The sequence below is a fragment of the Cygnus olor genome, chromosome 2 (genome assembly GCF_009769625.2).
Source record: "Cygnus olor isolate bCygOlo1 chromosome 2, bCygOlo1.pri.v2, whole genome shotgun sequence".
Classification (NCBI taxonomy): Eukaryota; Metazoa; Chordata; class Aves; order Anseriformes; family Anatidae; genus Cygnus; species Cygnus olor.
In genome coordinates this window covers 110,715,451-110,736,247 of record NC_049170.1, presented here as the reverse complement: position 1 = coordinate 110,736,247, position 20,797 = coordinate 110,715,451, and the positions used below count along the sequence as shown (strand labels likewise).

The window sequence follows — 20,797 nt, the reverse complement described above, 5'->3', positions numbered from 1 at the left end:
AAGGGGACAGAGCAGCCTAACATCTGTTCAGCAAGCACAAGTTGCACACAAGTAACCATAGCCTGGTAAAACACTCGTGCAACAGAAACTACTTGCAAAGCTTAACAGATTACATTAACAGTTTCATCTATAATTATATATATATATAAAAAAAATAATCTTTGTCCAAACCAGAAGTTCTCACTGGTTCCTTCCATTTGTTTCTAAACGTCACTTTTCGTTCATTGCCGATTTTTGTAAAGCCTTTTAGCCTTCATCTTTCCAGCACTCCCCCCAAAGGGCTCAGACAGGAACTTTAAGTTCGCATACAATTATTTCATACACAACTGACTTTAGACCATCTCCTCTACAACTCCTTTAGCTTATGACAAAGTTCATATGCATTTGCTGTTACCATTCACTGCCGAAGTCATTTACTGCGTAGTTTCCAGTCTCTCGAGACAAAGTTCGTCTTTTTAGTAATAAATCAATGACTTTATAAACTGATAAAATCACGTTGCAGAATCACATCTACCATACACGCATCAGGAGGCCACAGATTCTGGCAGATACAAACTCATCAGCTCTGCGCTGCTGAAGCTTTACTGTGTGTAGGGAAACAAGAAGATGGCCTCCACATTTAGTCTCGGCAAATAGGAAAATAAAGTCACAAGAGCAAAACTTAAGATAAAAAAACTGGGTCATCTACTGCCTCTTGTCCTCTCAGGCTATGAATAAATACATTGCCTAGTGCTGTATCCATTCCAGCTGTGACTCGGCTTAGCGATGTGTGACCCGTGCTCTCTCTCTCAAAATACTAGCCTAGTATTTTACTGCTTCAAAAGTCATCCAGTTGCAGGAACTGAAGTCAGTGGTTTTCAAGAAACCAAATAATGGCCAATGGCTTTTTTTCCTCCATTTCTCATTTTTAATCTTTGTAAAGGGGACTTGCGCACAGTAGAGTCCAGAATTTGAAAAATCCCACCATGTCCAGTACACACACTTATACACAGGTGTAAGATCGCTGTACCTGCGTACTAGAACAAATTGAGCCTGCTGCAATGAGGAAGAAGAGTATGGGAATCAAAATAAGAAACAGAAGCGATTTAGCCATTGAAGGCAAAGCTGGGTAATGGCATTGAGAATAGCATGTCAAGGACCCTGAGCACTGATCACTGTACACATGGAAGAATTGGTTAAGAATTGATTCAAAATTCAGACACAATTTTGAACACCTGAGCTAGGGTGTTCAAAAGAAGCTAAAACACGCAGGGCCACACATCTGCAGTCACAATTTCCTCCAAACACATTATTCATGAATAAAATCCAAAACATACATTCATGTACTGTCAGCCAAAGGTCATTAAAAAGCTTTGCTTGAAAGGCCTAGGATTAACTCAAGAAGTCTTAATTCAAATTTGATAACACTTTTTTTTTTTTTTTAATCTTTTGAAAATACACTACTGTCAACATTCCCACACATGGTCTGGATCTGTAAAACCACCATTTATTTATTTTTGCTCTGAACCTTTAGAAGTAAAACAAAGTTATCCTAAAAGAAAGAATGTGTTGCAAACATATGATTTACTTTTCTCTTTTAAATATGGTAAATAGCATTGCTAGTCCAGTTTTACATCACTGAAAAATAAAGCTAGCAAACCAGCTGCTCTTGTTTTTCACTGAAACATGAAGGAAAACCATCTCAGGCCACATTCGCTTCAACTGGCGCAGCACAGAAGTCAGACAGTTGCATTGAAACCATCACTGCTCATAAAGCATAGAAGATAAGTCAATAAACTGACCCTTTAAGATCTGCCTAGTGCAGTAATTGTCATCACTATCCAGCTGGCATTTAAAAAAAAAAGTAGTCATGATCGTGACCTTTGCATTTTTACAAACATTGGCTATTGTCATGAGGAAGACCTCTTTGGCCTCATAATTCACATGCTGTTAACAACCAGCAAGAACACAGCATGTTGTGTCAGTTACCAAATAACGTAAGAAAAATTGGATGTCGCACTCATACCCCCCCTGCTCCTGTGGCACAACCATGCACACTGAAGCAAAGATGTATTAGATTGAAAGGTTCAGAAAGATTAAAACCACTTTTAATACTCATGGTCCTGTATTGGAGTGTATTTTAACTATTTAGGGGCAAGGCAAAGGATTGTTTTTCATTATTTGTATTTATCTTGTACTATTTGGTTTTGCCTCATTCTAAGGGAAACGTGGCTTATTTAATCACGTTTTCTGTAACCTTGTAAACCCACAAATCAATTCCATAAAAATTAGACAGACGTACAAAAGATGTTTAGTTCCTCAATATTCATGAAGAAACCTGGCCAGTTAGGCAGGACATTTGACAGTGTCCCACCTTCTGGGGAAAGGCACTACAAAAGAACCCACTGGAAGGACTGACCCTAACTACGTCCAAATACAGAAAAAGTTTTAAGTTCTAGTTGTACACCTAAGAAATCCAAATCTTTAGGAAGCTAGGCTTCAACAATTCCGGTCCTCCTGGAATTGCTTATAATACTTAGTTTTATTACCTACAAAACCAACAAGGTCCAGAAAAGCAAACTGTGCACTGCTTTCATCTGGCTCACTGCCTGCAGAAAACGCACTGCGAGCAGAGGACAGAACTGGAACACTTTCCGCAGCCCACCTCATCCAACTCAGTGACCCACGCAATCAAAGAAGAATGATGGGATGGTCAGAACAACCTAAAACCAGACATGGCATGTCAGCCCACAAGCCTCATTGCTTCATTCACACAGTGACCAACAGCAGATACTTAGAGAACACAGAAACCGTGACTTTCCCGTAGGAGTAATTATCCGAAATCCTGTCCCAACCTCTACTGATCCATAACTCAAGGCTCATTTAACAACAGCTATGAATTTGTCCAACTGCTTTAAAAACCACCTAACCCTCCAGCACGCCTGTGTCTTGAAAAAAGAGCATCACAACTCACCTCATGCTTGCAGTTACCACCTTTTGTTTGCATTCAGCACGGTACTTACTAATTTCACTTGATGCTCCTTAGCTCTTTTTCTACAGAAGACAAGAAGAGGTATCACCATCTGCCCCACGTTATTTTATGGACCACAGCTGTCTTTCTCCCAGGCTGAAGTTTAGTCTACTTAGTTGCTCCTTACACAGCAGTAGTTCTACACCTTTGAGCACATCACTTTCCTCTGCGTTTTTTCCTATGTTAATATCTGTTAATTGGAGAAAAGGGGGAGTGAGACAAACTGCCCACGACATTCATTATTTAGATATGCTGAAGATGCACGTGCATGGCAGAATCACATTTTCTGCTTTTTTCTCCTTTTGTTTTTCCTCCTAATAACTTAACATTTACTTTTCTTTGTCTTTTTTTTTCCCCTCACTACTACGGTCCTTTAAGCTAGTATGTTAATAGCACTCTCCATTACAAAATCAAGACATCATTTCTGAGCAATAACTTATTCAAAGCATCTATACAAAACTGAAACGCATGCACTTTCCAAGATATACACTAAGCAATTTCTGAAAGAAACATTGCATGTTCCCTGTACTACTATCCCAGTCCATCACCAGGACAAAAAAGTAGGACAACGGGAATTCAGCTCTACCCTTCCTCATCTGTTATTATCGTATGTGATTAATTGTTACAGTGCTTCGCAACGAGGAGGAAAATATTGCATGTGAAAGGGTGATAATAAATCATAGGTCAGCTTAAGCTGACTAGAAATTCTGCACATGGTAGTTGAATGGCCCAAGAATGCTGACAAATCTTTTTGTGAGCCCAGCCTGAGATTTATTGCAAACTAACGCTGTATTTAACTATATAGTGTCTTCACCCCTTACTAAAAAATGTTTATGAGGTAACAAGTTGCAATACAGAAGTTTCAGTAGAAAAGGGGATTAAGTCATAAGTATAGGTTTTGTACGGGTATCTTTAAGAATTAAGGAACTGAGTATTAACTCTTTTTCAGGAAGAAATGTTACAAGCAATAACAAAAATGATCTGAATATATTTGTCTGTCTGCTCAGTCCTTGAAGTTTTTACTAGCAAGAAACTGAGGTAAAAATAAAAAATAAAATACCTGATCTAATGATTTTTCAGCAGCCTGGCAGTAAATGACACTTTTCACATGCGGATAATCACATATGCACATGTTGCTCTATACTGACCAGTCGTAAAAGATCACAGAAGCAGCTGAGCGTGCGCCGTGTGAAAACCAGAAGATAAGGTGGATTTTTCCTCTCCCTCCTCCTGAAGGCTGGCAAGGATCAGTGAAATTAAACACTGCCCAAGGCAATTGTTAAAAGCAGTTTGGCCATTAAAGTCATGTCATCTGGTGACCCAACTGACCTACATTAAACCCAGGCTAAAGGGCAATGTCATCTTTCTTTTCCTTTAGATAGCATGACTTCGCATCTTCAGCACAGATGGAAGACAACCCCTTTGGCCTTCTGCCTTCTACTGTATCCCTCCTCACAAACCAAAGTTAGCCACAACCATATCTGAAAAAAAAAAAAAAAAAAAGCTTAATTATCATTAGATACATTCAGTTTGGATTGTCTGACTACACAAAATGACTACCAATTTGCAGAAATGCTGTCCCATAGATACCAGGAGGGCTCACTCCACCTCTCTGACCCACTTCAGCATCACTATGCTCACAACCCAAGCCCGTCGCTTGCAGATCTGCAAGAGGAACACCCCCAGCTGGGCACCCGTTGCTGTGCGACTGCCTGATATACGTTTTATAGGCACATCAAGAATTCGAGTGGCTCAAGTAGGTGCACGTTGGTTCGGTGAAGACGAGTATAACGGAGAGTGGGATTTTATTCTTGGTGAGTTTATGGGAAGGAAAGTGGATGAGAGGCGAAGAACAGGTCTGGGCTGTGTATCATAAATCCCTCATTTATGCGTAGTTACTGAGGACAACCCCCCAGCTTATTCAGTCACTGTTTCTGATAGCAAACACAGGCTGCTTTAAGAACATACATAAAGCGGGTAACATTTTGCAGCCTCAGAAGGCTCTCGAATCACTTCTATGTTCCATTCTCCCATCAGAGAAAAACATTTCATCAAAAACAAAGAATATTCTTGCCTTTCCTCCCATCTTTGATCAATGTGGGCTGCGAGACGACACTTGTTTATGTTGCGAGAGCTTTCTTGTTTGGCAACAAAAGACATTTTGAAGAGCTGCCAGTGCACCAGGAACGAGGTTTATAGCTTGATCCTACAATGCCTGTGCTTCTTCATTAGGCATCTTTGTCAATGGGAATAAATTGCAAGGCTGCCTAACAACTCAGGCAAACAACCTTTTCTCATGGGAATTGTTCTTCTGAAGCATCAGAAATCTGAACTTTCTAGAATCTCAACGTTTTTCTTCAATTTCAGCTTATACAAATTTATAATCCATATGTTTCATAGTCCGCAATTTCTTTAGAAATTATACAACTGTTAAAGTATTAGGATGTTTCTAGTCACATAGACTTTAAGAGCTACCGTCTTATTTGAAACAGAGACATGCTAGAGATTCCTACAGTTAAGTCACCTTGTTGGTCTTACCCACAATTTCCATCTTCTAAATGTTTAAAGAGATCTACAGAAACCCATATAATGTGTAAAAGTACAAACTGCTGAAAGTGGAAAACATGGAATCCTGTGCTGAAAGACATCTTTGAAAATTATGGTTATTTTTGGAATTATTTGAATTTAGTCCAAAAGGTTTGGTGTTGCTTTTTGCAGTCCTCCCCATTCCCCTTTTGTTATTCGTTCTTCTTTTTAATCATCCAAATTATACGGAAAAAAGTCAAAACCAATTCAAGACAGTTGGCATTTGACCTACAACTGTTTCTTCTGGTCCTCAACCACACCTGGATCTTACCGAGCTAAATCTTCTCTACCCCATTGAAGGGTAACACTTTATTGTAGAAAGATCTAGAGGTGTGTAAATCCTTCTGACTGTTATTTAAAAATAATGGCATTCAAGCATCTTCCACGTGAAAAGATGACATTTTTAACAACAACAAAAAAAGTTGCAAAATTCTGTTCTCAAATTCACTGTAAAGGCTGGCACCCTTAGTTACGTAGCTCTACACAGATAGACACAGAAACATTACACATACATTTCTAAAGGTACACACAGGTCAAGTTTTCTATAGAAACACGGACAAATTTTCCTTTAAATATCCTATACAACTGCACTAACAAAATGCAACCTGCAGATACTTCAAAGTTTCCTAAATTAAGCTTTTGTAACGTATGTTACAAACGGATCCAATAAATCAAACAAAAAAAATCTCCGTAGTGCATCTGCTTTTGATTAGATCCCATTAAGAAAAACTGTGTGCAAATACACTAGTTTATAAGGATAAAATATTAAGAAAAAATTAAGTTTTGCTTATTTAGTTTCATTTTCAAGTCATAAGAAAAGTAGGAAGCCTAAAAACATGGGTAAAATGAAAAGAACAGCAGATCATGCTCTTTAGCTAGCACATTTTAGACTCTGTACAATATATCCTGATATACATTTTCTTGCAAGTTTCATACATAGAAATGGAAATTGTGTCTTTTAAGATCTGCTCCTATAGTACCTACGGGTACTACATGACTCACCATTTTAATAAGGAATTTAAACAACAGCTAAAGCTTAGCAAAGGAAGATCTCTAACAGCAACGAGTAGTTTTCTGCTTTGTTATTTTCATTTTAAACATCCATTTTCAGAATAACTACCCTTTCTCATTCTTTTTCCAGTGGCAACTGGCAGAAGTGCCTGTTATTTTCTGTAATTATGAAGAAACTAGGCAATGAGAATCTTAAGAGAATGGCTTGGCACATCATTCAAACACATGAGAGACGCAGTTTCAGAGCAGAATAGGGCAGCATGAAGAAAAGGCAAAGAACTCTGTCCTCAGGATTTCCCAGCCCAAAATACTTCATTCTACATCATGCCCTAATGCAATAAATATTACTGAAGCTTATCTGGTGCCTGCAATGAATTACAGAGTGCTCACCACATACATAATGTTTGCCTTTTGTAACGTACTGACTCTTGCCTCTTGTCAAGATGAAATGCTGTATTTGTTAGGAAGGCAAGGTCACGCTTGCTTTAAACACAGGCCGCAGATTTCTAGATAAAGGAAAGCTCTTCAATTTAACTGTATACTAGATTTGCCGTGAGTTTATCCTAAGCTAAATAAGTGGTTTTTTTTTTGTTTTGTTTTTTAATTACTTACATTGTAATTTCCACATAATTAAAGGATGTTCTTTCATGTTGTGTTTGAAGCACTTTTGCATAACAAGGCCCATGCAAACTTGCAGGTTCTGGCTCTGGACAATCACGTTTTCTCCCCAAAGCCTAGTTGCATACTTTCCTGAAACACCAGTGAAAACCACTCAGAAAATCTCTCTTTAATTTCTGATCGTGGCTGAATAAGGCACAACAAGCAAAACACTTAGCCTAAGTGTACCTCCTTCCCCCAAGTAAAAGAAGAGGAGCAGCAAGAGAAGACATACAAAAAGAGAAGATAATACATACAAAAATAAAAATCCAGGATGACAGAGCAAGGAGTATGAGTTAACTGCAGATTCTCTTTCCACATTTTTAAAGAAGCATTTTATTCATAAATCCGTGTCTTTTGCTTCTTTTTCCCCACTCCCTGTTTTTCCCAGAAATGAAAGCAGTATTTTTGTCAGCCTTGCTTGGATTGCATGCAATGACAGCTTACCTACTTTTATTTGCTTAAACATGGCTTCTCTGTATATCATTAATTTTATTGAGATTAATTTCTATCTGTTACAATACATTTTCTTTTTTTTGATAGCTATTACAAGTTGTCAGGTAAACTTGTACTTCCCAGCTGTGAAGCAAACACTGTCTACCTCCACGGGACATGTTGATCTAAGCCTGTGAGCCTTAAGTGCCCACTCAGATGCAATATGAAGCAACGGACAGTTCTGGTTCTAGGACAATTCCGTGCATCCAGCTCTGCACTTCTCCCTTTATTTCCTCTGCCTCATTAGAGATTATGATGCAGTTTCAATAAAGTATAAAGTTACTGTTAAGAAAAAAAAGTCTACTGTTAGAAATAAAAAAAACATTTAAAAATAGAATTGGAAAAAAAAAAGGTTTGAATTTTTTTTTTTTTTTTGTACAAGATGTATTTCTGCCTTTTGGATGGGGGAGAAGAGGGAAGAAGGAAGGTTGGTTTCCATCCACATATTGCAAGGGTCTGCTGAGCTGTAGGGTTCCAGCTGGAATGACAGTGTGCACAAAGCACACATTCTCCATTTCCTACATGAAGATCCTATCCAACCTCCTTTAAGGGTCTCTGTACACTGGGGATGGGTGAATGTTCATCCCCTCTTCAGCAGGGAAGGAAAATACTTATTACAGAACGAAAAAGAAATCTGCTAGGGGGTATTACAGCCTCCTGTCACATTAACTTTCAATGATTATTCCAAGTTTGTAAAATAGCAATAAGAATTTTCCATTTACAAAACCAAAACAAAGAAACCAAAAACAAAGAAACAAAAAAACACAGAAGTTCTCATGGACTCTCATGGACCCTTCTGCATTTAAGTCAGTGCTTATAATCTTAACAATTTGGTGACTATTTTTTTTTTCTAAGGAACTTACAAGCTCTCCTAGTATGGTTACGATGGCCACATGCTGAATACTAGTACCTTTAGACCTCAGAAGTTTTACAAGGTGAAAAAAGGGAAAAGAAATTCTTTGTGTCTTCCCTTTCTTTATAAAACTTTCAGGAAATTTAAATAAAAGCAGCCCTGCAAAAAGTTTAAAAATTTTACATATACAAATTAAAATTTCAATAAACAATTTTAATCCTATGATGCATAGCATAATATTTTTTTTCCTGAGTTGCATACCTTATTTCTACCATGCACTGTGTGTATCTTTAAATGAGATGGAAAGAAGATGACCATTCCATCTGGAATCTCACAGAAGTATTTCCTATATTTACATTCCCTCAATTAGCTTTTTGCATTTACCAGAACTATGCAAGTATAATAAGCTTTTTGTAAAAAAAGGAAAGAGATAAAGTCTTGTTTCAATTCGTCGGCAAACATTTTGATGTCCAATCACACCTTTGTCCAGGGCAAAGTAAGAGTCACACATGTAGAACTATTAAGGAAATGACCTGATCAAATTAAAGGCTTCCCTACAAACACTTTAAAACAAGAATTTGTGAGAGATGCTTGCCAAGCACCTTCTGTCCTTCGCCACAGGGAACAATTCTGCCTGCATTCAGTTTCACCCCTCTGGTGTCTGCCACCCATCTGTCACCTCCCTTTTTCTGGGGTAGTCTGCTCTGTACGCAGAGAACCTGCACACCGGCCCCTAGGTCTCGTCTACCTCAAGACCACTACCTCCTGCTGATACAGGGGGTGGGCACTGTTGTAGCCAAACATGGGTATCTACTTGCCTCGCCAGCATCATTCGCAAAATTGTAATGAAATGGTGCCCAGCAGGGCCTCCCTAGCTCATGCTTCCAAAGAAACTAGACTTAGCTGGAAATGAGAAGCAAGAATGTTGTCTTTATACAACCTACCTTTTTTAAACGCATATATTTTTTAAAAAGGTAATCTGAGAGCATGCTCTCAGAATGAAATCCTTGCCTAAATGAAGACATGATGTGTGATGGTGGTGGTTTACTTCAGCAGCACGGGGATCTCGCTCACAGCTAGTGCCTGTGCATGGGTTAAAGGCTCTGGAGCATAAGGTAAGGCAAGGGCTCCATTTCAAGGACAGAGAGAATGATACCTGCACCATCAGCCGTCCGGTAAGATTGTTCTCAGCTAAAAACATTTCCTTTCTGCCAAGCAAGAAGGATTCCATATACCATAGCTCAGGTGCATTCAGTCTGCTTTGTACTGCACACAACAGTCAGTGTTAAAACAGCTGCGATGCCCGGGACTGCAGCACAGAAAGCTACAAAACGCTGCATCCCAAACTCAGTCCCAAGCCCACTTCATGCATTCAGCCTCACAGATACTCTATAATAAAGCTGTGTCAGAGTAATCACCTCAAAATGAGATGAAAAATGCTCCTTATGTCACAAGCAAAGTGCTGCCTATTCCTAGAAATTACTTGGTAGGATTACTTACTCAGAAACTGAATCTGGCTTGTGAATGATAGTCTAAAACGGTATTTTCTTTTAAAGAAACCTAGTTTAAGCAAGGATATTATGCAGAGTCAGAAATGCTAGTGCAGAATTAAAGATGAGCCCAGGTTGCATACTTGGATGGGCAACATTCAGCTCAGTTAAAATAAAATATTCAAACTCAGTTACTAGCAATGAGAAGATCAGAAACGTAAATGATTTAATATATGTGAAGCAATATTTTTTAATCAACGAGAGCCCTAACAACAGTTTTAAACTCTCCCCTGCCTCTTCAAACCCTGTTCACACTATCCTTCTAGTGGCATAAGCCGTAAGCAGCTCTATAGCAAGGTGCCAGCAAACGCTGCTGCTTTAAAAGCTTTTAAACAGCAAAAATCTGTTTAGGAAGCAGGGGGAATGGAGGGGAGTTAAAAAGAAAACACACTGAAAAACATCAGTGAAACAATATTTAAACTTCATTCTTACAAAAACAGCAATTAGTGCTACAATTGCGTACTTATGGCACAGTTTAAATAGTTTGTCTCATATAAATGCAAAAAAAATGTATCTTTTTAACATTAAAGCTTGTATGTACTATGAGAATTGTATAATCATTTAATTAACACTTCATTAAAACCAAAACATTGGGAGATTGCTAACAGGGAGAGTTCCAACCTTACCTTTTGCATGTCATGTAATCTTACATAAACAGCATCACAAATCCCCCCAAGAAACTTTATATGCATGGACCAAGACGTACAGTTTTCCTTCCAAACTCTTATCTGGCCATTACCCATATTTTAGGGAAGGAAAACTATGACACAAAGCTTAAAATTACCCACCTAACAGTCAATACATAAACCAGCTTTATGTGAAGTCCTCAGAAATTTCAAGAGTTAACAGCTGCACCAAACACCTCTCTTACCACTGACACAGAAGATGCTCATTGCAGCAAAGCACAAACTTTCTAGAAGCCAGTAGAAACAAAAGACAATAAAAACCTTGTTTTCTTGAAGATGCTTTTACAAGTCTGATCGTCTCCTTCATGATCCAGTTTTACAGGAAAGATGTGAACAAGCGTATTTCTGCTTGAGCTAAATGGACACAGAGGAGCAGCAACAGAGCACGATGGGCTACAGAGTTCTGCATGCAGTTAAATTTTTTCTTAAAAAAAGCTTTTTCCAATTTGTCCCTGGATGCTTCATTTTTAAAGTATGATTTCACAGACGCGGTGATGTGGAAGTAACGCAGCCTATGAGATTCAGGTAACTGTCTTAGATGTATTATGAACTGATAAACAACACCCTGATGCAAATCCAAACTTCAGTGTCTTCAAGACAATTCTGTTGTTTGGACAAGGCACAAAGTTACACATGGTACTCAACATCTGTATTCAAAGAGTCCTATAATGAATACGCCTCACAAAAGACATTTCTCTGTCTAAAATCCATGCCCTAAGCCAGTGTGACATTTCGTATGAAGCCTCTGAGAAGTAGCACTGAAAATTTAAACGAGAGAGGGTAATTGATTCATTACATCTATTTCTACTATATTTCTTTTTGTATTTTTTGGTCCCCATTTCAAAAGGCATTGTTTAAATTGCCCTAATCTGCAAACAGCAACAATAAGTGTAGCAAATACTTGACAATGAAGATGTAAAGCCTCTAAAAACCTGTTACCTTAGTAACCATGGGAATGCAGGAGAATAAGAATACACCGAGTGTCAGGACATCATTTTGGATTCCACAGGGTTTGGGTTGAAATACAGTCAGCTTTCATTAGCTTTTTGTTTTTCCCAGTAGGCCCTTGGACTTTGAAACAAAACCTGAATGACAGCTATGAGCAATTCCAGCCTCACTCCTGATTAGCCACACCAAACAAAACAGCTCTCTTAGTGTGAGCCCCCCACCACTTGCACCCAACAAGCCTTGAAACAAACATTATTTATGCCGCTGACCCCTCTGGATATCACTAATAAACAGCATTCCAAAAAGAGGAGGAAAACAAAGAGCCACTTTCCTGGGTCTTGATAGAGAATTCACTTTAAACAAACGTGCTGCTAGAAAAATAAGCCAAGATACCCACCCGGGACATTTCGGTAACCCCACAACCAGTTTATTTATAAGCTTACCAGGGGTGTTAATTCAACACAAACACTAAGAAGAATTGAGCTGCTCATTTAAGCAGCACCGTATTTCCATTTTACTCACGGAAGGAGAAAAGGAAAAAAAAAAAACAGCACACCCCCAGATAAAGCACTGAGCTCCAAGCCCCTGCCCCCACCAAGGTCTGCGAGGAAGTTTGTGGTCAAGACAGAAGAGAACAAAGATCTTCCAACCGTTGCCTTGAGCCGGCTTAACTCCAAGACCATCCCCTTCTTCTTCGCTGCTATCTGGTCACTTGGGAAAACAATCTGGAAAAAAAAAAAAAGGTTCCTGGAAAAAAAAAGAAAGGCCAGAAAAATGAGCAGAAGCTCGAGCATCTGGATTATGTTAGAGCAGCCCCTCGAACACCTCAGCGCCCCTTCCACTTCACACACACGGCTTCACGTGCGGTTCCCTCCCCATAAGCCACGGATGGGTGCAGAAAACCAGAGCACGGCACCTCGGCCTCCTCGCCAGAGGATGGAGGAGTCAGCTGCAGGTTACGGATTCACAGCAAGGCAGCCAACCAAAACATCTGCCTGTTCATCAAAACTAGGTTCTCTCTAAAATCCAGGTCAACTTCCCAGATACAACGATAAGGCAGAGTGGTGCTAGAGAGCGAGAAAAACAATCCCTAAGAATTTTAGCAGGAAAGGACTTCAGAGGAAACCACAAGTTCTGAGAAAATAAAATAAAATGAAAAGCTTCCTAAAATATTTAAATGCCTTTTTAGCATGCAAAACATTTTAACGTTATTAAGACCAGGTACAAATTTGCATAAGCCAGAAATTCTGTGTCTTCCCAAGTTCCCCTCTGATTTATCATGTCACTTCAAACCTTCAGACTGGTTTTGCATACATTCCTCAGCTTGGCGTAGCCTTGACTGCCTACCCAAGGTTAGTGTGCTTGCCCCTGCTTGGCTACCCTGTGAAAGGTTCCCTCCAGCAAGGAGGGCAGCAGACGCTCTCACAGCGCTGCCTATACCTGGGATGACTGCTCTGAAGAAGCAGAAGCGAAACTGAAGTTAACTTAAATCAGCTGATTTCATCTAAACCCCACGAAACTTCTCCACGGATCATTCCCCCTCACTGTAAATGATGAAGAAGCCGTTCCAAGCAGGAAGGGTCAATCTCCCAGAGGCTGCTGCCAGCTATAAAGCATTCCCACCATCCACCAAGAGGCAGATGAGATGACCCAGAAGAATATGGGGCGGGACTGATCATAAGGACTGTTCTGCAAGACACTTTCTGGGAGCTAAAAGTAAATGATGCTGCCAGAAACGGTCTAAGTGGAGTAGCTCAGCTAGTAGCCAAGCCAATACAAAGCAAAGCCCAAGGCCTGGAGCTCTTCTGAAGGCAAACATTTACCTGGGAAATGGCTGGTAAGGCAGAAGAGGGCTGTGACAGTCTTAAGTAGGTGGACATGTATCTCCCTCAAGTATGTGTGTTTTGTTTTGTTTTGTTTTCTTTCTAAAGTTAAGCTTCAGCAAAAAGCCATGTGTTGGGAAAAAAAAAAGGTTTCCTAAAAACCTTTGTTTTGTCGCTTCCTCTGTGGAAGGCCTGCCGCTAGTACTGACAGATACACCTTCCTGGGAGAAGGGAAGCTTGGCACTTCCACCTTTGATGCATGTGGTTTTTGCAATGAGGGTGTGGGCTGGAGTGGACAGATGGCATCACTCTTCTTCCAGCAGGAAGTCAATGTTACAGTGTCCAAACTGTCCTGCAAACCACAGTCAGGCCTTTTTATCACAAGAGAGGATGATTGCTCAAACTGGTATCAAGGACAGCATCCCTACCAGCTCTGTAAACAGAAGCTGAGTTGCAATGGGATCATTATGACAACGACATATGCAAGGAGCTTACATCAATTCCCCTAGCATGAAAAAGCAGCTGATCATGACCCTACCGCTCACTACCCTACCCCACGTGCACCCCTTCTCAAAGAAGGGCACTGCAGAACGCTCCAACACCAAAAGGCATTGCTCGGATTCTGGCTGACTGTTCTGAAGGCAAGAGATATACATAAGTAATTGCATCCTTGCAATAGCAACATGAGAAGGTGAACGTAAGCAGATGCCAGTCTCCTACCTACTTCCCTTTCTCAAATTACCGCTCTCCTCTATGTAAGGTAAGCCACAGGTGCTGTGCCTTCTGAACAGCAGATCTGCAGCTGCTTTTATCTGGGAACAAAGGACACATCAGATCTGTTTTAATGGCAGAAGTGCAGTACAACACGACTCAAGAAAGCATGAAGATAGGTGCAGGCCAGCATCCTAGCTACTCTGTCATCTGCGCAGGCCACTGACTTACCTGCTCACCCCAGATGCTGGGAGAACTGGATCTTTTGTCAGTTCCCTACAGTTTGAACTATACAGCTTAGCAACGCTTCTTGGAAAGAAGCAGAAAAAAAAAATCCTGATAAAAATAACCAATCACTGATTTCTCTCTGTCAGATAAAAACTGTGTTCCAAATATCTGGAACAGGATTTTCAAGCCTGAAATAAAATTCCTAAATTCTTTACAGAAACTCATTTCTGCAGGTGGGAAAAAAAAAATCAGTTCTCAAACCAATTCAGAACAGTTTTGTCCTTGCAAACTTTAAATTCTCTGGCCCCAAACATCAACCTAGTTTGCACAGTTCTACGAATGTTTTTGATCTCAATGTAATTTCAAGACAGTGTGAAAATACCTGAAAGAGTATCTATCGCTTTATACAACAAGGGAAAAAAGCAGCACATAGGCAAGTTCAACTAATTTTAAAGAAACGGTATCTGTACACCCATCCAGTTAACAAAACTTCCAAAGTAATCCAAAAGTAGGATCTTCCTACCTGAGAGAAATTGCATATTTAAAAACCACCTCAAAATATATTTGGCATTAATGACTGAAAAAAAGATTATACTCAGTATTAACCACTTCTAACCCCATATATACCATTGCACAGCTAAGCTCGGTGTGTCACTCCACAGTGAACTGGATCAAGGAACTGATCCACCTAAAAAATTAACCTGGAAAAATACGTTGTTTTTCAAGTGGATCAGTTCCTCTGCCAGATGACAGCATATGGCAAACAAACAGCAGCAGAACGGGGGAAAGGCTCAGGTTCAGGTGTGGAAATGGGCAACCAACAATGAAGATGAAAGGGCAGGTAAGCACCAAACAAGCCACAGTGCTGTCAAACATCTAGCCACAGGCTCACTCACGTGGTTTGATATGAACCTCTTATTAAGCTAAATCACAGATTTTAATTAACTCATACAACTAAGAGAAAGGAAAACCACAAGTATGCCTGACCCAACATCCACTACATCAGTGTTCAGTAGGCACCTTGCCACAGTTCAGAAAGATCCTAACCCAAGCTACATCCAGGACGATGCTGAAAAGCTTCAGACTACATCTCTTCTACATGTGGAAGGCAACCTGGAGAGCATGTAGGAAAAAGAGGAGAGAAAGGGAAATTGATATAATGCCTTTCATGCCTTTCACTGTGTGAGGTGACTTTTGGGAATTACCTCCAAATTTTATCTCCCGAGTGACAAGTAGGCTAAATTCAAATAAGCAAAGACCTGTAAGATGCCAAGACAATTTGGATTGAATCCCTTTCCTTCTCACCCTCCCCTCTAATGCAGCATCATAGAAATATTCCACTAAAGAGTTTCGCAGACTGAAGGAAGTAACAGTACCAATCACTGTCCTGTTGCACTGAGGAAGTTTGCTCTATTTTTGTAGATATTACTTGTCTCCCTGGACACACATCACACATCACTTTTTCTTCAGCAGATACCTGGAACCACAAGCCTCTTCTCTGAATAATACTTTAAGCAATAATGGTAGCTACAGAGCACATGCTTGCACGTGCGTGCACCCTGCACCCAGCATGCATAAAACTAAAGAAAAATATAGGCTTTTGCAATATAAATAAAGAAGATAGCTTAAAATAATCTAATCAGAGTTCAGATCTATCTAGTGCCCTACTAACTAAGCAAACGTCAGGAGGTACTCAAACAGAGAATGATTTTCTAACAATTAAGCAAGAACAATAGCAAATATTCCATTTGCAACTAAAAATCTCAGTTTTGTTTCAAAGAAACAGTGGGGATTTCTTTGGTAGTGACTGCAATTAATTTCTGCTCCACCACCACCACCACGCAGCTTATGCGCCCAAAACCATGGCTGCTTTTTCCCTAATGACTCCACACTACAAAAAGGGCATTATTAATACCTCCTGATGAAAAAAATATTTCAATTATATATATTATACTTTTCTACTGTACCAATGGACATTCCACAAAATGAAAAAAAAAAAGAAAAAAGAACCCACAACACAAATAAAAACCAGCAAAACCACAGCCAGTGGACTCAAAAGAACCCAAAAGGCCCTAAACATTTTTCAAAAAACCTGTAATAGGTCTGTTATATGGCTGCCACAAGCCAACCTGCTGAAGCAGGGCAATGTCACCAACAGTATCCTTATCTGCAAAGGGTAACAATCAATTGTTTGACAGAAACAAAGGACAGCTCAACAGGAAATCAACCGGCTCGGGACAGATGGTCACTGAATCAAGTTTCACCCCTCCCCTCTCCAAAAATAGGCTTAAGAGGCATTTTCTGTTACCAAGCAACAGCCCAAAGGAAGGCATAAATCTTCTTCTGCGTGTTATTCCCCTCCTCCCCGACACACACACACACGTTTCAATCCACCGGGGTGGTGTGCCCATGTCTTTATTTCTTTTAAGGCAGGGGTACGGGGCAGGAGGCCGCTGCCTTTCTGAGGTGTGGTGTAGGCCGGCCACCAAGCAGAGTTGGGCACCATGCCACGCTCGGCCAGGGCCCAACAGAAACCTGAGGGAGGACCCTCCCTGCCAGAGCACAAATCCTGATAATTGTTTTATAAAAAAACAGCATGGGCCTGATCATGCCCTGAGAAACGAGTATCATAAAGCCCCGTAACTACTTGAATCCATAAAACCCCCAACATTTAATCCTCAAAAATGTGCCGTAGCATCTTCAGGGTAATGTATAGAACAGCACGCTTTCAAATCACCCAAATACTCCAAGTGTTAACTTTGTAATGCATCAACCACCCAAGGTCAGAAGCAGCATTTTGGGGTACTGGGAAAGGTAATCAATGTTTGCTTTCCTGCTTGGCCAGAGGAGAGAAGAGGGCAGAGAGGGACCCAGCACATTTTGCTGTAGAGAGAACTGAGCAAGGAGGGGAACAGGGAGCATTGGCTCCGAAATTCAGGGTAGAAGCCAGAGAACAAACTGGTTTGTTTGACCCCATATCATATAAACTGGTAACAGGCAGGCTAGCCACAAAAGAAATGTACTTAAATTTAGCTATACAAAGAGTAATCTGCAATAAAAAAAAAAGTTTACAATTATGACCCTCACAAAAATTAAATGGGGAAGAAAAAGTCTCACTTCAGCAACAAACTGGGCAATCATCCTTTAAAAGCATGGCACCTGGATGACCACTGACACATACTCAGACTACTAAGACATATGGCCAAATAAAAAAAAAAAAAAGAGCACCCGTATGGGGGAAGGGAGGCGGTTGTGCCAGCATGTGGCCTGCAAATGCTGCATTTACTCCTTAACTGCTGCTTGCTTCAGCCAGCTCAAGACCTTCTCCCAGCCACAGCTTAGCCCGTTGTTAAATGATAATATAAAATACAGACTGACAATGATATAGATACTGGGTAGCACCACTGCCATGGGTAAACAGAGCCCTGGCTGTGGGCTGCTTTGCAGACGAAGGGCCTTGGACTTTAGAGTCCATTTCACTGTGAAACAGCCTCGGTGGAGGCTGTCCCGGCTCTCCACAGGCAGCAACTGGATCTCGCAGAGAAACCGGAGACAGAGACATTTAAATTCAATTAATTAAGTTAGTTCAAATTAAACAGAAGGTTTGAACACAAAAGCCTAATTTGTTTGTATGTCAGGAACAGAATTTGGTCTACTATGTCCAAAGCTGTCGTGACAGAAGCATGAAGCGCAGAGGCCCAAGGTCATGACAGGAGACTTGAATTAAAGACCCTTAGCCTCAGCTGCATAAGATTGTAACAGCTAATCATTACTATCATATAGTGCTTTAAAAACCTCCCAGGATCATCGCAATCCTTGTTTTACTGATAGGGAAACTGAGGCACAGAGAAGCTGTGTGTCTTCTGTTGATGGCAGAATTTGGAAGCAAACTCAGCTCTTCTGCAGACCCCAGTCCACACCATATGATCACCCTGAGCATTCAAATGAAAGCAAGTTGTCATTTATTTAAATTCATGGCCAACATCAACATTTTTACAGATGATTTTCCTTGCCTCTCTACAGATTAGTAAGAGTCTAGTAGTTGATATCCACTTTTTTTTTTTTACACAAAGCTATTCTCTCTGATAAGACACGTAATGATAGTTATACTAGCACTACTCAGAAATGGATACACCAATTTTTCTGACATATTCAGGATTTGACTAAATCGGACACAGAACACCTACAATTTTTCTCTAATGCATGTTAGTAATTTGTCTACAGCATATTAACTGAATTATGGACTGTGGGTTTTGTTTCTTTTGAACATCAGTATAAAAGCTTTGAAATATGCCACTGCAACAGAAGCCCTGTGCCCTTTTATGTGCTACTACACAATCCATCATATTAACAAACATTATAGCTTTGCATAAGTATTTATCATAGTTTTAGAAGCTTTCCTCTTATATTCACAAATGTATGTCCTTTACACAGCACTGCCATGATAAGAAAGACATAACCACATAAGAGGGGAAGGAAAGACTGTTTCTTGCCCTCTTAAACATGACATCGGGCTTTTCTCCAGAGACCAAAGAAAATTCAGTATTTCTTGGCCAAGGTGGAATCCCCACACACACTGTATGCTTTTTTGGCTGAAATGCAAGAAGATTGAAGTTTACCTCAAATCTTCCTCTGAAGCGAGGTTCAAGGAGCTTGCTTGCCAGTATCTTTTTTTAAGAAAACGTTAACAGATTTTCTGGGGATCCTCTAGTCCTCAGACTGCTAGTTCAGAACTCTAGGTCTTCTGACTCAAGCTGAGATATTAAGTTTAACTTGACTCTTTACCTTGAACTAAGCCATTCTGCAGCAAAATAAACCTTGCACCTGTAACTGATCCAAACAAATGCCCCCCTTTTTTTTCCCTCGCATGGAAAATAGTACCAATTGGCCATGTTCAGAACATTCCTCAGTTACCCCTGACCCGCTCTGGTCAGATGCGCTAAGGTTAAGCTAAATTTATAAAAATGTATTTTCTCTAAATGAAGTAATACAGTAGTAGTAGTAGAAGTGGAACCCAAACATCAGTTGAATACTAAGTCTTATTTATTAAAATCATGAGTGCTTCACTCCGATGGAGGAGGGGTACAGAAACAGAATGGTAAAGAACAGCAATCACCAGTTTAAAAAGCTCTGTTAAGTAAAAATAAGTCCAGCTGGAGAACGTTAGAAGGAATTACTGAAAATCAGGGATAGGGAAGCCAATAATGACTAGATAGATCATTACAAGACTCACTTTCAAAATAAAGAAAGTCACAATTTGAATAAATATCCCTCATAGGGTTATACAATTACACTGTCTTCAGCTGTTTACTCACCAGTCTGACGCCAACACCTTTCAGAAGAGGACAGTTCTCTTAAACTATTTTCTCCTTATATATTTGTAGTTTGCAGCTATTCTTCCTGGCACACATAATGACAGCATGGACATAAGATGATTCACCAGTGTATTCTCTTATCTCTGCACACTAGCTGAAAGAAACACACTTTATGGGATTTATTCCAGATCAGAAAGGCACTGTGACAACAGAGAGGATAGACCTCATTTTCAACATGCATTTTATAATGAGAAATTTATCAATCCCTCTCAGCATGAATTGCACTTCGGAATGGGGAGGGAGCACGAAACTGTTTTAATGAACTCATCCTGAGGCCAGCCTCCTTCCAGGCATTAACCTAGTTCAATTTCTCTCCTTTGGGGCAAAGGATAGGTTGTGAATCATAACAATCCTGCTCTAGCCCTTGCTAACTTGCCAGTCAACTTCTTCCTAATAGTGAATTTCTTGAACATACAATCTCTAATTGCCAATTTCTTGTTCTTCCTTCCCCCTTGCTTTTTTTTTTTTTTTTAATAAAACCTCAGCTTCCCGCAGTTTATTCAGGTAATCATTTGGAACAGGAAAAACTGCACTGTCATCTAGCTTACACTCCTCTTTTCATAACTGGAACTAAAAAGCACAACCCCCTTCTTTCCACGCTTGGCTGGTTTTCCTCTACATATGGAGTATGTTCAGCTAGAATATGGCAGCTAGAAGGGAACTACAACTCACGTACTGAATCATCACATAAGCATCAATATGTCCTGAAAAATAAAACATATGGCCACACATACAAGTCAGTTATCAGAAACATGCACAAGGGCATGTAACTGAGAACAGCAATTCCCAAACCTCACCAATTACCAAAATAGTAAGTACAAGTGATTGACTGAAATAACATAAGCAAATCTCTCCTCCATATGC

The 20,797-nt window shown here is 40.0% G+C and overlaps 1 protein-coding gene across 4 annotated transcripts in view; it reads right to left on the bottom strand.

Annotated features, from left to right (window-relative positions):
• The window catches only part of GREB1L (GREB1 like retinoic acid receptor coactivator), a 136,756-nt gene that overhangs the window by 107,097 nt on the left and 8,862 nt on the right, over positions 1–20,797 (bottom strand). Inside the window, exon 1 of one of the 4 annotated variants that reach the window (XM_040547822.1) lies at positions 19,874–20,353. The exons of the other annotated variants lie outside the window; for them this stretch is intronic. The gene's annotated coding sequence lies outside the window, so the exon portion shown is untranslated. Of the gene's footprint in view, positions 1–19,873; positions 20,354–20,797 lie in introns of those variants that run through there. 4 annotated transcript variants of the gene reach the window in all.